The sequence below is a fragment of the Salvelinus alpinus genome, chromosome 5 (genome assembly GCF_045679555.1).
Source record: "Salvelinus alpinus chromosome 5, SLU_Salpinus.1, whole genome shotgun sequence".
NCBI lineage: Eukaryota > Metazoa > Chordata > Actinopteri > Salmoniformes > Salmonidae > Salvelinus > Salvelinus alpinus.
Window position 1 is genome coordinate 69,510,975 of NC_092090.1, and position 16,948 is coordinate 69,527,922.

Consider the following 16,948-nt stretch of genomic DNA (forward strand, 5'->3'; position numbering starts at 1 on the left):
GAATGTTCTCATTGTGTCCTACTGAACAAGGCCCAGGTGTTGACATAGCCTAGGCAGCCGCCATAAAGAAGAAGCCCACTAGCGGCAGCCCAGGCTAGTGTTGACACAGCGCCAGGCCGAAGTAGCTAGCTGTTCTGGCAAAGGGCACCTGTTAGCAATCGAGTTGGAAGGTGTGTATTGGCTTTCTCCGTGCACGTTTGAGTAGTTAGTAACTTAGCTGTAACTTCTCACAAACAAAGCAAATCAAACTACCGTAGCTCGACAACATACATTGACCAGCGCGTGTGAAGTGCATAAATTTCACTCAAAATACTCACTCGGCTGCTCTCGATGGAACGAATGATGCTTTGAAGGATGGAAAAACTGAGCTAACTATGGTTAACAGTTAGCTAGCTAACTTACGCTGTGGCTATTCGTACTCGGCTGTAATTGTCAGTGCAGTTAGTGAATCGAACTTAATACATGTGTCTGCATCTCTAAATCATGCTACACTCAACGAAATCGCCATTACTAACTAAACCGTGGTATGGCACTTGTTACACGTTTTTGGATATAAATTGATTGAGTGAACGGGTTAAAATTCCCATTCAAGAAGAACCACAAGACACGCCCTTGTCTGATCTAAACTGTCGACACCCACCACTGTAACGTTAATTGTTGCTTTTTCTTCGTAAGACAATTCAACATTTTAATTTTTGTTGCAATGAACTAAAACATAGAGCCTCTAGAAATGTATATTTTTAATTGTGCAAAATATTTGGAGAACCTTAAAAAAAAGTACTATACATTTTAACGCTTTAAATCCGAGAGTGACTTTCTCGAGCGGAGACGCTGACAGGTCAGATTTATTTTCATCTTTCGAAGAAAACAAAGCTCAGTTCCATAACGATGACATTTAATGGAAAGCAAAGGTACAGTGGACAACACAAAGACGACACGAGTTAACTCGGTAAAGCTGGAATTCTTCAACGTCTCAAGTCGTATTGCAAGAAAATAACGATAGCTACAAAGTAATCTGAATTCTGATACACCTGTGTGTGTGCGCTCCCGTGTAACTATGATCATATTGGAGTTATGATCATAACTGGTGTTTAAATCGTTCACTGTTTTGTTTTCCACCTTCTGTGGTCCCTAACACCACATTTCAACCAGGAACCGATGTGTACCCGTTCACATTCCAAATTCCACAAGCGTTTGTATGAAGTCAAGTACTGTAGTTGTTTGCTTTATTCATTGTTGCATGCTCAAGGTCTGACCGTTATTGTTGCACTTATTTTCATTCAGGAACTTCCCCTTTTCTTTCCATGGGGCGCATGGCAGTATAATCTACTCCATGAAGGTGGAGATACACAGGCCCTGGCATCTAACCAAGGCGTTTGAGACAGTTCAACTTTTCCACCTACATAGACACCAACCAACCACATCTTCTGGTAAGGGCATGTCCTCCCATTGTCTATCTGAACCTACGTGGGCACTAGGCCAACCTAATGTCATCGAGCTAAATGTCATCCTCATATAATTCCCTCCTGTGGAAATAGGTAATCCACTTGACTCACTTTTGATATGTGACTACTCATATTCAGGGCTGGTCCTGGCCATTCTACTGCCCTAGGCAACACAAAAATGGCTGCCCTTGCAAAAGTAAAATGGTCCCAATAAGCAAAATAATGACACAGAAAATAAATATTTTAGACATATTTTCAATTTAGATTCTGAATGAATGGTGAAAAGACGTATTTTCCGGACATTGAATTCAGGTTAATTTTCAGTTGTGTTTATATTTGGGCCAAATCAAGGCAGGTCCAGACTGGACAAAATCTGAAGCAAACATAGACGACTATGATTGGTTCAGATTTTATCCGGACTGGACAAAAATCCAACATCTGTGGCCAGTCTGGACTGCACCAACAAACGAGGTTCAGACAGGCCCCAAAAAATACATCCAAAAGGCATCAGTGTCGGTCCGTGCTTACTGTGGTATAGGCCCTACAGTGTCGGTCCGTGCTTACTGTGGTATAGGCCCTACAGTGTCGGTCCGTGCTTACTGTGGTATAGGCCCTACAGTGTCGGTCCGTGCTTACTGTGGTATAGGCCCTACAGTGTCGGTCCGTGCTTACTGTGGTATAGGCCCTACAGTGTCGGTCCGTGCTTACTGTGGTATAGGCCCTACAGTGTCGGTCCGTGCTTACTGTGGTATAGGCCCTACAGTGTCGGTCCGTGCTTACTGTGGTATAGGCCCTACAGTGTCGGTCCGTGCTTACTGTGGTATAGGCCCTACAGTGTCGGTCCGTGCTTACTGTGGTATAGGCCCTACAGTGTCGCCTGAAATGTAATTTTAGGAATGCCCATCTATGTGGTAGGCCTATGTTTTGTAAAATACCATAAAAAGATGGCCGGTCCGGACAGGACCAAGAGAATACGTCCAAAAGATGTCAGTGTCGGTCCGTGCTTACTGGGATGTAGCCTACCATTGCAATGGAAATGTATTAATGCCCATCCATGTGGTAGGCCCACCGTTTGTAAAACAGGCTGTTGCATTGGCTCCTGATTCCTGTGACTAATCAATATAAGCTACCCAACTTTTTCAGGATGAGTTCTCCTGAGCCTATTTGCAATGTGTTTAGGGATAGATCACATTTACTGGGACAGAAGGGTGGCCCAAAATAGGGGAGGGTTGTCAAACTTTTTTGTTGTTGTTGCTTTGGTGAGGGTTGTGTTTTTTTTTTATTGGGCACAGGGGGGTAATGTTTTTTTTTCTTCCTGGTTTACATTAACTCTTACAGGTTTTACTATATAATTTCTTCCATCCTAGACAAATTTCCTCTTCTGCTTGCATACGCCTCCCCTATGTCAAGGGTGTTTTGGCACTTCCATTATGCACTACGCTTTTCCATGTGCTAACTTTTACTATACCACAGGTCAGTACCAGTCTAAGTCTATCCACCATTCATAGTGGTAGGTGGATCGTTTGTCCAGATCGGAAATATGCTAACTAGCAATCATACCACACATAAAAGCATTCAAAGTTGCATCAATTTTCAATATGAATTGACAAGTACAAATAGGAGTAGCTGATACTGTAGACAGCGGACAGGCCAGGTGCATCATTGCGCATGAAAGAACAGACATGAAACACACAGCTCAAAAAGCTCCTCTATTGATCTTGTTTAGGGACTGTACATGTATCATAACTAGACTAACTGACAACATCACAATGCATTGAATAATTGCATTATTGTATTCAAGTGAGTAAAAATTCTACTTTAGACTGAGGTGAAAATGTCATTTGAATAATGGCGCAAAAGCCCTGTGATTTGAATGTTTCATTCGATTTGGATCAGATGTGGGTCTTTTTACAACAGTTTATAAGGTCTAGAAAGGCACAGCAGGCCAGTCTGGCTGTATTTTTAATTCTGATACTGAATGCGCAGTCTGTTTCAGATCATCATTCTCCCAAGTTGTCCTATAATAATGTGGCAACAAATGCTCCCGGCAGGCCCAGTTATTCAGGAAAGCTTAAAACACACTCTGCCTCCTCTCCAATCCATGCAGCTGTACCTCGCGCACCTAGAACCTAAGCTTCAATATAGCCTAAATATTTATCATTTAACTTTTGAAATGTATTACATTTTTATATGTGGCATAAACACAACCAGTCACAATGTTTTAATCTGATTAGGCTACTTTAAAAGTCTCCTGTAGGCATCCTCAAAATGGCTTGACATTTAGCAGGTTTCCATCAAACCTTTTTATGCTGTAAAGTAGCCCAAATGTTGAATAAAAAATGACACGACATCATGGGAAAACATGCCGTTTCAGGCTACAGATTAAATCAATTTTGATGAACTTCACAGGGTGGTGAAAGTGTGCACAGTGATGAGGTTGATGCTCCTTTAAATAAATAATAGAGGGTTTTATTCAAATCAAATCACAGTTTATTTGTCACGTGCGCCGAATACAACAGTGAAATGCTTACTTACAGGCTCTAACCAATAGTTCAAAAAAGGTATTAGGTGAACAATAGGTAGGTAAAGAAATAAAACAACAGTTAAAAGACAGTGAAAAATAACAGTATCGAGGCTTTAAAAGTAGCAAGGCTACATACAGACACCGGTTAGTCAGGCTGATTGCGGTAGTATGTACATGTAGATATGGTTAAAGTGACTATGCATATATGATGAACAGAGAGTAGCAGTAGCGTAAAAGAGGGGTTGGTGAGTGGCGGGACACAATGCAGATAGCCCGGTTAGCCAATGTGCGGGAGCACTGGTTGGTCGGCCCAATTGATGTAGTATGTACAGGAATGTATAGTTAAAGTGACTATGCATATATGATAAACAGAGAGTAGCAGCAGCGTAAAAGAGGGGTTGGGGGGGGGCACACAATGCAAATAGTCCGGGTAGCCATTTGATTACCTGTTCTGGAGTCTTATGGCTTGGCGGTAAAAACTGTTGAGAAGCCTTTTTGTCAAAGACTTGGCACTCCGGTACCGCTTGCCATGCGGTGGTAGTAGAGAGAACAGTCTATGACTGGGGTGGGTGGGGTCTTTGACAATTTTTAGGGCCTTCCTCTGACACCGCTTGGTGTAGAGGTCCTGGATGGCAAACAGCTTAGCACCAGTGATGTACTTGGTCGTACGCACTACCCTCTGTAGTGCCTTGCGGTCGGAGGCCGAGCAATTGCCGTACCAGGCAGTGATGCAAACAGTCAGGATGCTCTCGATGTTAGTCTTGGTTATGTTGAGGTATAGGTTGTTATTCTGGCACCACCCGGCCAGGTCTCTGACCTCCTCCCTGTAGGCTGTCTCGTCATTGTCAGTGATCAGGCCTACCACTGTTGTGTCGTCTGCGAACTTAATGATGGTGTTGGAGTCGTGCCTGGCCATTCAGTCGTGGGTGAACAGGGAGTACAGGAGGAGACTGAGCACGCACCCTTGGGGAGCTCCAGTGTTGAGGATCAGCGTGGCAGATGTATTGCTACCTACCCTCACCACCTGGGGGCGGCCTGTCAGGAAATCCAGGATCCAGTTGCAGAGGGAGGTGTTTAGTCCCAGGATCCTTAACTTAGTGATGAGCTTTGATGGTACTATGATGTTGATTGCTGAGCTGTAGTCAATGAATAGCATTCTCACATAAATGTTCCTTTTGTCCAGGTGGGAAAGGGCAGTGTGGATTGCAATAGAGATAGCATCATCTGTGGATCTGTTTGGGCGGTATGCAAATTGGAGTGGGTCTAGGGTTTCTGGGATAATGGTGTTGATGTGAGCCATTACTAGCCTTTCAAAGCACTTCATGGCTATGGACGTGAGTGCTACGGGTCTGTAGTCATTTAGGCAGGTTACCTTTGTGTTCTTGGGCACAGGAACTATGTTGGTCTGCTTGAAACATGTTGGTATTACAGACTCAATCAGGGACATGTTGAAAATGTCAGTGGAGACACCTGCCAGTTGGTCAGCACACGTCCTGGTAATCCGTCTGGCCCCGCAGCCTTGTGTATGTTGACCTGTTTAAATGTCTTACTCACGTCGGCTACGGAGAGCGTGATCACACAGTCGTCCGGAACAGCTGATGCTCTCATGCATGCCTCAGTGTTTCTTGCCTCGAAGCGAGCATAGAAGTGATTTAACTCGTCTGGTAGGCTCGTGTCACTTGGCAGCTCGCGATTATGCTCCCCTTTGTAGTCTGTAATAGTTTGCAAGCCACATAAGACGAGCGTCGGAGCCGGTGTAGTATGATTCATTCTTAGCCCTGTATTGACGCTTTGCCTGTTTGATGGTTCGTCGCAGAGCATAGCAGGATTTCTTGTCAGCTTTTAGAGTCCCGCACTTTGAAAGCGGCAGCTCTACCCTTTAGCTCAGTGCAAATGTTGCCTGTAATCCATGGTTTCTGGTTGGGGTATGTACTAGAGGTCGACCGATTAATCGGAATGGCCGATTTAATTAGGGCCGCTTTCAAGTTTTCATAACAATCGGAAATCAGTATTTTTGGACACCGATTTGGTCGATTTTTATTTTTTATTTTTTATTTTATTTAACTAGGCAAGTCAGTTAACAAAGACCGGGAAGTACATGTCTCCTCTCTCTCTCTCTGTATTGTCAACACATCATATTGAATATCACAATAAGGGCAGAATTTAAGTCAGAGAAACCATGATAGTATTTGTTTATTTATGGAATTGTCTCTGTATACATGTTTTAACCACAATTCCTTTGAAAAATGTACTGTATATTTTGTCATGTTTTATAAACTGAGTATCAAGGGAGCACTTTAGAACACTGCTAGGTTTTTTCAGGCTGGAAATAGTGTCAGTGGCCACCTGTACAGATATTGCATCTTAATTTGATCACTATTTTGTCACCAAAAAATTCCCTGCGCATCAGGAAATTTAAACAAGCCTTAACCTGCAGTTCACTTTTTCTCCATGAGTGGGCACCAAACAATATTTTAAAATTCTAGTTCAACTGTTGCCTGGGGTGGCCTAGAGATTAGGGCTTCTGCCCACACGCTTCTGGCCCAAATAACTAAATTCCCCCAATTTACATTTAGTTACACATTTCAAATATTGACATTCCAGGGATAATAAATGACCATACCAGACACTTTTTTATTTTAGACTGTTGTATTTGATTGGTAACATAAATATGAAACAAATTAAGTAATATCAGTAGGCTATACCAAGATTAGTTTCCATTCATACAGTGTCGGGTAAATTGCCACAGTAGATTTGCCTTGGTAAAGAAGGAATTACTTTATAGTGTGCAAACCTGTCATCAAGGCAAAGGGTGGCTACTTTGAAGAACCTCAAATATAAAATATTTTGATTTAACACTTTTTAGTTACTACATGATTCCATATGTGTTGTTTTATAGTGTTGATGTCTTCGCTATTATTCTACAGTCGTGGCCAAAAGTTTTGAGAATGACACAAATATTAATTTCCATAAAGTCTGCTGCTTCAGTGTCTTTAGATATTTTTGTCAGTTGTTACTATGGAATACTGAAGTATAATTACAAGCATTTCATAAGTGTCAAAGGCTTTTATTGACAATTACATGAAGTTGATGCAGAGTCAATATTTGCAGTGTTGACCCTTCTTTTTCAAGACCTCTGCAATCCGCCCTGGCATGCTGTCAATTAACTTCTGGGCCACATCCTGACTGATGGCAGCCCATTCTTGCACAATCAATGCTTGGAGTTTGTCAGAATTTGTGGGTTTTTGTTTGTCCACCCGCCTCTTGAGGATTGACCACAAGTTCTCAATGGGATTAAGGTCTGGGGAGTTTCCTGGCCATGGACCCAAAATATCGATGTTTTGTTCCCCGAGCCACTTAGTTATCACTTTTTCCTTATGGCAAGGTGCTCCATCACGCTGGAAAATGCATTGTTCATCACCAAACTGTTCCTGGATGGTTGGGAGAAGTTGCTCTCGGAGGATGTGTTGGTACCATTCTTTATTCATGGCTGTGTTCTTAGGCAAAATTGTGAGTGAGCCCACTCCCTTGGCTGAGAAGCAAGCCCACACATGAATGGTCTCAGGATGCTTTACTGTTGGCATGACACAGGTCTGATGGTAGCGCTCACCCTGTCTTCTCCGGACAAACTTTTTTCCGGATGCTCCAAACAATCGAAAAAGGGATTCATCAGAGAAAATTACTTTACCCTCCGCAGTCCAATCCCTGTACCTTTTGCAGAATATCAGTCTGTCCCTGATGTTTTTCCTGGAGAGAAGTGGCTTTTTTGCTGCCCTTCTTGACACCAGGCCATCGTCCAAAAGTCTTTGCCTCACTGTGCGTGCAGATGTACTCACACCTGCCTGCTGCCATTCCTGAGCAAGCTCTGTACTGGTGGTGCCCCGATCCCGCAGCTGAATCAACTTTAGGAGACGGTCCTGGCGCTTGCTGGACTTTCTTGGGCGCCCTGAAGCCTTCTTCACAACAATTGAACCGCTCTCCTTGAAGTTCTTGATGATCCGATAAATGGTTGATTTAGGTGCAATCTTAATATCCTTGCCTGTGAAGCCCTTTTTGTGCAAATCAATGATGACTGCATGTGTTTCCTTGCAGGTAACCATGTTTGTCAGAGGAAGAACAATGATTCCAAGCACCACCCTCCTTTTGAAACTTCCAGTCTGTTATTCAAACTCAATCAGCATGACAGAATGATCTCCAGCCTTGTCCTCGTCAACACTCACACCTGTGTTAACGAGAGAATCACTGACATGATGTCAGCTGGTCCTTTTGTGGCAGGGCTGAAATGCAGTGGAAATGTTTTGGGGGGATTCAGTTAATTTGCATGGCAAAGAGAGACTTTGCAATGAATTGCAATTCATCTGATCACTCTTCATAACATTCTGGAGTATATGCAAATTACCATCATACAAACTGAGGCAGCAGACTTTGTGAAAATGTATATTTGTGTCATTCTCAAAACTTTTGGCCACGACTGTACAATGTATGAAATAGTACAAATAAAGAAAAACGCTTGAATTAGTAGGTGTGTCCAAACTTTTGACTGGTACTGTAAGAATTCACACCCCTGAGTAAATACTTTGTCAAAGCATCTTTGGCAGTGATTACAGTCTTTTTGGGTAAGTCTCTAAGAGCTTTCCACATCTGGATTTTGCAACATTTGTCCATTTATTCTTTCCAAATTGTCAAACTGGTTGTTCATGATTGCTAGACAACCATTTTCAGGTCTTGCCATAACTCGGCCATTCACTGTCTTCTTGATAAGCAACTCCAGTGTAGATTTGGTCTTGTGTTTTAGGTTATTGTCCTGCTGAAAGGGGAATTCATCTCCCAGTGTCTGGTGGAAAGCAGAATGAACCAGGTTTTTGTCTAGGATTTGCCTGATCACAACAAAATGTGGATTAAGTCAAGGGGTGTGAATACTTTCTGAAGGGATTGTATGTAGTGTAGGATCAGTTGTGTTATTCCTTCTCTCAAAGAGCAAGCATTACATCAAGTAGCCTATACAGTAGCATTCAGTATAAGAGAATCAGGTATACAGAAGCCTACAATTACTCATTGGCAGGACAGTATCATTGTGCATCAATGTTATCCAGAGTGAAAGTGGGGCAGACTGGCCGTCTGGTATTTCAAGCAAATCCCTGATGGGCTTGTCCATTTTTAGCCCAGTGGACCTGTCTGACTTGTCTTTTTTGCAAACATTATCTGGCTAATCATGGTGGGTCTCAAGAAAACAAATTGTCAGGTGTGGGAGTCTTGTAAAAAAAAAAATGGGCTGGTGTGCGGGTCTTGAGGAAAAACATGGGCTGGTGTGGGGGTCTTGAGGAAAAACATGGGCTGGTGTGGGGGTCTTGAGGAAAAACATGGGCTGGTGTGGGGGTCTTGAGGAAAAACATGGGCTGGTGTGGGGGTCTTGAGGAAAAACATGGGCTGGTGTGGGGGTCTTGAGGAAAAACATGGGCTGGTGTGGGGGTCTTGAGGAAAAACATGGGCTGGTGTGGGGGTCTTGAGGAAAAACATGGGCTGGTGTGGGGGTCTTGAGGAAAAACATGGGCTGGTGTGGGGGTCTTGAGGAAAAACATGGGCTGGTGTGGGGGTCTTGAGGAAAAACATGGGCTGGTGTGGGGGTCTTGAGGAAAAACATGGGCTGGTGTGGGGGTCTTGAGGAAAAACATGGGCTGGTGTGGGGGTCTTGAGGAAAAACATGGGCTGGTGTGGGGGTCTTGAGGAAAAACATGGGCTGGTGTGGGGGTCTTGAGGAAAAACATGGGCTGGTGTGGGGGTCTTGAGGAAAAACATGAGCTGGTGTGGGGGTCTTGAGGAAAAACATGGGCTGGTGTGGGGGTCTTGAGGAAAAACATGGGCTGGTGTGGGGGTCTTGAGGAAAAACATGGGCTGGTGTGGGGGTCTTGAGGAAAAACATGGGCTGGTTGTGGGGGCCTCAAGGAATAAAATGGGTCAGTGTGTTAGAAATGCCAGGGCTGATTTCTGGTCCCAGTCCGCAACTGGTTCTCAATGTCATATGACGCAATACATGAGTCTAATGCTTTTTTTATGGAGATGTCATATCGGGAAAGGACTGTGGATATGTCGAAATACTGTTTTTTTTTTATTGATTTAAATCTGAGGGTAAAGAGGATTTTCTTTGGAAGGAAGTAATGGTCAAACACCTATACCTTATTGCGGAAATGAAGCCCTTTTTGTTATAGAGGACTTTTTATTTTTTGTCCTTAAAGGATGAAGAAAGTGGAACATGTATGTTTGTTTATTTTGTAGGCTATATCATTAAGTTAAATGGCTTATGATAGTTGTATACATGTTACAGTGATTGCAGAAGAATTTGTCACTGCATAAAATGTCTTCTGAGCAGTGATGTGTGTTTTACAGGCAGAAGCATTAGTGAACCTGAACGACAGGAGTAGGCTACCCCTTTAATTTCACATTCCTACAAAATAAATTCTATTCACTCCCTAGAATTCACTTTGAATTCCTTCAAGGTTAAACTCTTCTAGTAAAAAAAAATCAACATTTTCCCCATGTAGCCTACATAATATCCTAAGATGTACTATTCACCTCCATCATCAGAGACCATCATCCTATAAATGTCTTCATGGAGAGGTTGTCTAATCAGTGAAGACTGAACTGAGAAGATCTATGCTGATTACAAGCAACAGCCCAAGCTACTTTCAGCTTTGTCTCAAACCAGGATGGCACCATGGAGAAGAAGTTGAGTTTCCCTACATCCGGAGACGTCACTGTGTCAAACATGTTCCGTTTATTTATTAGGTTTGATATGGGTTCATTTTAACTGGACAGAATAGAGTTGACTGGACAAGATTAGACTAGAATGCAATAGAATACAATGGAATAGATCTTCGGAAAATGTATTTTGCTTTCCCAGTTGCTAAACCAGCTGACACCATACATGGAGAGAGTCAGTGGTCCTGGAGCAGTGTAGAGGTTTAGTTCTCCAAGGCACAACAGACCTGGGATTCCTCCGATCAGTTCACCAGATCGCCGCTAACCAGCTCCTCAGATGGAGCGAGAGGGCTTGAGGAGGGAAATGGAGAGAGAATTAAAGAGCTTATGGACAAGGAGACAAAGGAAGACACTGTAAAGGCCCTCTATGAACTAGTGGATAAGATCCAGAAGGTGGGAGAGAAGAGGAAGGAGGAGGGAAAGAGAAAGAGGTGGCATGGCAGAGAAATGTGGTGGGGAAGTAGAAGCAGAGGGAGGCGGGACAGTTGAAAGACAAGTGTCTGGATTGGCAGAAAGAAAAACTGGAGAAGAAGAGCAATAAGCTGGGAAATATTGGAGAAAGTTGGTGAGTTGGAAAAGGAGAAAGAGAAGTTGGAGAAGAAAAATAACATAGTGGAAAGGTTAAAAGTGGATGAGAGATGGAAGAAAATGACAAGAACAGGAGAGACAATTTAATAGAAAAATTATCAAATTCAAATAAACTCAGCAAAAAAAGAAACGTCCCTTTTTCAGGCCCCTGTCTTTAAAAGATCATTTGTAAAAATCTAAACTTCACAGATCTTCATTGTAAAAGGTTTAAACACTGTTTCCCATGCTTATTCAATGAACCATAAACAATTAATGAACATACACCTATGGAACGGTCGTTAAGACGCTAACAGCTTACAGACGGTAGGAAATTAAGGTCACAGTTATGAAAACTTAGGGCACTAAAGAGGCCGTTCTACTGACTCTGAAAAACACCAAAAGAAAGATGCCCAGGGTCCCTGCTCATCTGCGTGAACGTGCCTTAGGCATGATGCAAGGAGGCATGAGGACTGCAGATGTGGCCAGGGCAATAAATTGCAATGTCTAATGTGAGACGCCTAAGACAGCGCTACATGGAGACAGGAAGGAACAGCTGATTGTACTCGCAGTGGCAGACCAAGTGTAACAACGCCTGCACAGGATCAGTACATCCGACCATCACACCTACGGGACAGGTACAGGATGGCAACAACAACTGCCCGAGTTACACCAGGAACGCACAATCCCTCCATCAGTGCTCAGATTGTCCGCAATAGGCTGAGAGAGGCTGGACTGAAGGCTTGTAGGCCTGTTGTAAGGCAGGTCCTCACCAGACATGACCGGTAACAGTGTCACCTATGGGCACAAACCCACCATCGCTGGACCAGACAGGACTGGCAAAAAGTGCTCTTCACTGACGAGTTGTGGTTTTGTCTCACCAGGAGTGATGGTCGGATTCGCGTTTATCGTCGAAAGAATGAGCGCTACACCGGGGCCTGTACTCTGGAGCGGGATCGATTTGGAGGGGGAGGGTCCGTCATGGACTGGGGGCGGTGTGTCACAGCATCATCGGACTGAGCTTGTTGTCATTGCAGGCAATCTCAACGCTGTGCGTTATAGGGAAGACATCCTCCTCCCTCATGTGGTACCCTTCCTGCAGGCTCATCCTGACATGACCCTCCAGCATAACAATGCCACCAGCCATACTGCTTGTTCTGTTCGTGATTTCCTGCAGACAGGAATGTCAGTGTTCTGCCATGGCCAGCGAAGAGCCCGGATCTCAATCCCATTGAGCACGTCTGGAACCTGTTGGATCGAAGGGTGAGGGCTTGGGCCATTCCCCCCAGAAATGTCTGGGAACGTGCTGGTGCATTGGTGGAAGAGTGGGGCAACATCTCACAGCAAGAACTGGCAAATCTGGTGCAGTCCATGAAGAGGAGATGCACTGCAGTACTTAATGCAGCTGGTGGCCACACCAGATACTGACTGTTACTTTTGATTTTGACCCCCCCCCCTCAGGGACACATTATTCCATTTATTTTAGTCACATGTCTGTGGAACTTGTTCAGTTTATGTCTCAGTTGTTGAATCTTTTAATGTTTATACAAATATTTACATGTTAAGTTTGCTGAAAATAAACGCAGTTGACAGTGAGGGGATGTTTTTTTTGTTGTTACTGAGTTTAGATGTGGAAGAGTTGGCAAAGGAAGAGACTAAGAAAGTGAAAGAAATTGGAGGGATTGAAGGAGAAGATTGAAAGGGGAAAAGAGTTGGGGAGAAAAAATGGAGGGAGAGAAAGAGAGAGGAGTTTGGGCAGAGGAAGGAGGAGGTGAAGCGTGTGACGATATGAAAGAGAAGCTGCAGGTGGAGGTAGAGAGGGTGACGCAGCAATAGAGGAGAAGGAAGAGAGGGAGGTGGAGCAGGCGAAGTTGGATATGGAGAAGAAGCTGAAGATGTAGGTAGAGCGGGTAACAGCAGAAATGGAGAAGGAGGTTGAGCAGGTGAAGGTGGGGACAGAGGAAAAGTGGAAGGTCAAAATGGAGAGATTTAGAGAATTGATTGTAAAAGATAAAATAAACGAGAGACAGGAGATCGACAGAAAGAGAGAAGCGGATGTGGATAGAAACAGACAGGAGTTGGAAGGAGAGACGGAGAAGATGAAAGAGAGAAGCGGATATGGATAGAAACAGACAGGAGTTGGAAGGAGTGACGGAGAAGATGAAAGAGAGAGGAAATGTTAAATAAGGTGATGCTGGAGAATAAGGAGGCGAAGGGGAGGAGGTTGAGTGAGTGAGGTGGGAAATGGTGGAGTTGAAGACGATACAGGCAGATGTGGAAGACAGAGGTGGAGGAGAAGAGGACAGAGAAAGATGGGTTTGAGAGGAAGAGGTGGAGAGATCGAGGAAGGATTTGGAAGGATTAAAGGAGAAGTTGAAGACTGAAAAATATGTGGTATGAAGAGATTGATAAAGAGATGGAGTTGGTGAAGAAGGAAAAGAAAGAGAATGAAAGGGAGAGAGTGTGAGTACATAGAGAAGAGGGTGAAGGAGGTGGATGATGAAAAGGAGAGAATGAAGGAGTAAAAGCTTTGATGGAGCTGGGGAAAGATCAAAACAAGACTGGAAAATGTCATACAGAATCTGAGGAATGTGACACACTGTAGTGATGGCAAACGATTCCCTCAGAAAGACTAAAGAGAGAGAGAGAGCGAGCAACAGAAATATGCATAGAAGATAAAAGAAATGCAAGATGAGAGGGAATTGATGAGAAGACTTTTCAGGAAAAAGTCCAAAAAAACAGAATAGAAAATACAGGTACAGACACTTCATATAACAATCTGCTGAACTCAAATTACATTCTCTAATTATCCCAACTGTAGTCTAAAGGACTGATATCCACACCCTGATTTGTATACTGCACATAGCCAGAGCCATAGGAATAATATAAGAGTAATATACAGTTACCTTCAGTGCCTTCAGAAATTATTCACACTCCTTGTCTTGTTACTTATTTTGTTGTTACAGCCTGAATTTAAAATTGATAAAATGTCGATTTTTTTTGGTCACTGGCCTACACACAATGTCTTATCTCAAAGTGGAATTATGTTTTTTGAAATTTTTACAAATTAATAAAAAATGAAAAGCTGAAATGTTTTGAGTCAAGTATTCAACACCTTTGTTATGGCAAGCCTAAATAAGGTCAGGAGTAAAAATGTGCTTAACAAGTCACATGAACTATAATAGTGTTTAACATGAATGTTTAATGACTACCTCATCTCTGTACCCCACACATCTGTTAGGTCCTTCAGTCGAGCAGGGAATTTCAAACACAGATTCAACCACAAACACCAATGCCTCACAAAGAAGGTAAAAAAGAAGCAGACATTGAATATCCCTTTGAGCATGGTGAAGTTATCACTATAAAGATACAGGTGTACTTCCTAACTCAGCTGCCAGAGAGGAGGGAAACCGCTCAGGGATTTCACCATGAGGCCAATGATGACTTTAAAACAATTACAGAGTTTAATGGTTGTGATAGAAGAAAACTGAGTATGGATCAATAACATTGTAGTTACTCCACAATACTAACCCAATAGACAGAGTGAAAAAAGGAAGCCTGTACAGAATAAAAATATTCCAAAACAAGCATCCTGTTTGCAACAAGGCACTAAAGTATCATGTTATGGGTATGGCATGGCTGCATCATGTTATGGGTATGCTTGTAATAGTTATGGACTGGGGAGTTTTTCAGGATAAAAAAGAAATATAATTTAGCTAGGCACCGGCAAAATTCAGTCTGCTTTCTATCAGACACTGGGAGATGAATTCAGCTTACAGAAGGACAATAACCTAAAACAAGGCCAAATCTACACTGGAGTTACTACCAAGAAGACAGTGAATGTTCCTGAGTGGCCGAGACAGTTTTGACTTAAATTTGCAAGAAAATCTGTGGCAAGACCTGAAAATGGTTGTCTAGCAATGATCAACAACCAATTTAACCGAGCTTGAAGAATTTTGAAAATAATACTGGGCGAATGTTGTACAATCCAGGTGTGGAAAGCTCTTAGAGACTTACCCAGAAAGGCTCACAGCTGTAATTGCTGCCAAAGGTGATTCTAACATGTATTGACTCTGAGGGTTGAATACTTACACTGTATCTAATCAAGAGATATTAGTGTGTTTTTTTTTTTACAAACGTTAGAATTTTTCTTCCACTTTGACATGAGTATTTTATGTAAATCGTTGACAAAAATGACATTTAACTCCATTTTAAGGCACTTTGTAACAAAATGTGGAAAAAGTCAATTTGTGTGAATACTTTGAAGGCACTGTATATGGCCACCACAGCTACTATTCACTAACATTATCTTGTAAATATAGTCAGAGCCATTATTCAGTTGAGATTGAATGGACCCCAGGTAACATTCTCTTGTTTGAATGCATAAACCACCTCAAAATAATGGCGCTGTAACTATAAAAATGAATTGTTTCTTTCACTTTCAGATTTCTAGATGGGACAGCTACAGTGATTATATCCCTGACCTCATGAAAGGGGAGTAGGAGGGAGGGAAATACGCACATACACACTGACACACACAAACAACACATTTTTCTACAATTGGAAAAACTTTCAAATTGAAAATAAAGGAATGCAAAGACAGTGGTTATTTATTGGTTCTTGGTGTAATACCACCTTAGATTTAGAGGTTATAATAACGTAAGGAACACAGTGCATTCCTCTAGGAATTTGGAATGACATCCATTTAATTCTGATGGTGAGATGATGATATTTTAGACAGTATATGGTGAGGAGACTGAGGCCTCCCATACCTTACAGTACATGTTGTATATACAACACTATGTAAAAGCAGAGTCAAAACAGTCAGTATACTGTTACCGACAACACAAAGGCTCTAAAAGCAAAGTAATGCGTTTCATTTTCTATTCCACCGATGCTAAATAAAGCCATATTTTCTTGTTATAGATTTGACCACAATCGTCAGGGCAGATATTTGTGCAGATTCAGAATGCTCTTACATAATAATATATGTTACCATGACTACAACACATAGCAATTGATGATTGTGGCAAAATACACTTTATGATCAAGACCCTGAAAACCCAGATGAGATTGATTAAAAAAATACATTGTAATGGTTTCAAAATGGTTGTTTTCCTCATGAAGTTAGAACTAAAACAACCCCCAAAATGGCACCAATTGTAACATAATGTCAAGGATTATGTTACATGTGGTGCCATTTTGACAACAAAGGCCTCTAGAATGATATGAATGTGTGTGAATGGAATGGGAAGGTTCCCTCAAGTTTCCATCTCAGAACAATGCTGAACTGTCTGGAATGCAACCATCTGTGGCAGGAGGCAATCTGAGCTGGGAAACTGAGTTACTGTATGGTTGAGCCCGAATGGCGACCAGTAGTGATATACCAAAGATTTTTTATAACTTAACCAAGATGGACCACAGCCTGTCGTTTCCGATGGGAACATATGAGTCATAGTGGGCAGAACAAGCAAGGAGGTGGGCAGAGCTAAGCACGAGCTAGCGAGATCCTATTGGCCCGTTCTAGCAAATATCTGCATATTTCCGTTAGGGAACACCTACTCTGTGAAATTCGCTTGTGCGATGGCTAAAGTCTACAAAACTTAGTCAACTCTATTCATAACAGATTATAGTTTTGGGAACAGAACTGTATTGAGAT

The 16,948-nt window shown here is 42.5% G+C and overlaps 1 long non-coding RNA gene across 1 annotated transcript in view; it reads left to right on the forward strand.

The window, feature by feature from the left end:
• Nucleotides 1-16,948, forward strand: part of LOC139576637 (uncharacterized) — a 23,285-nt gene continuing 6,337 nt past the window's right edge. Inside the window, exons 1-2 of the long non-coding RNA XR_011675156.1 lie at nt 1-170; nt 1,285-1,430. This is a non-coding gene — a long non-coding RNA (uncharacterized lncRNA). The remainder of the gene's footprint in view (nt 171-1,284; nt 1,431-16,948) is intronic.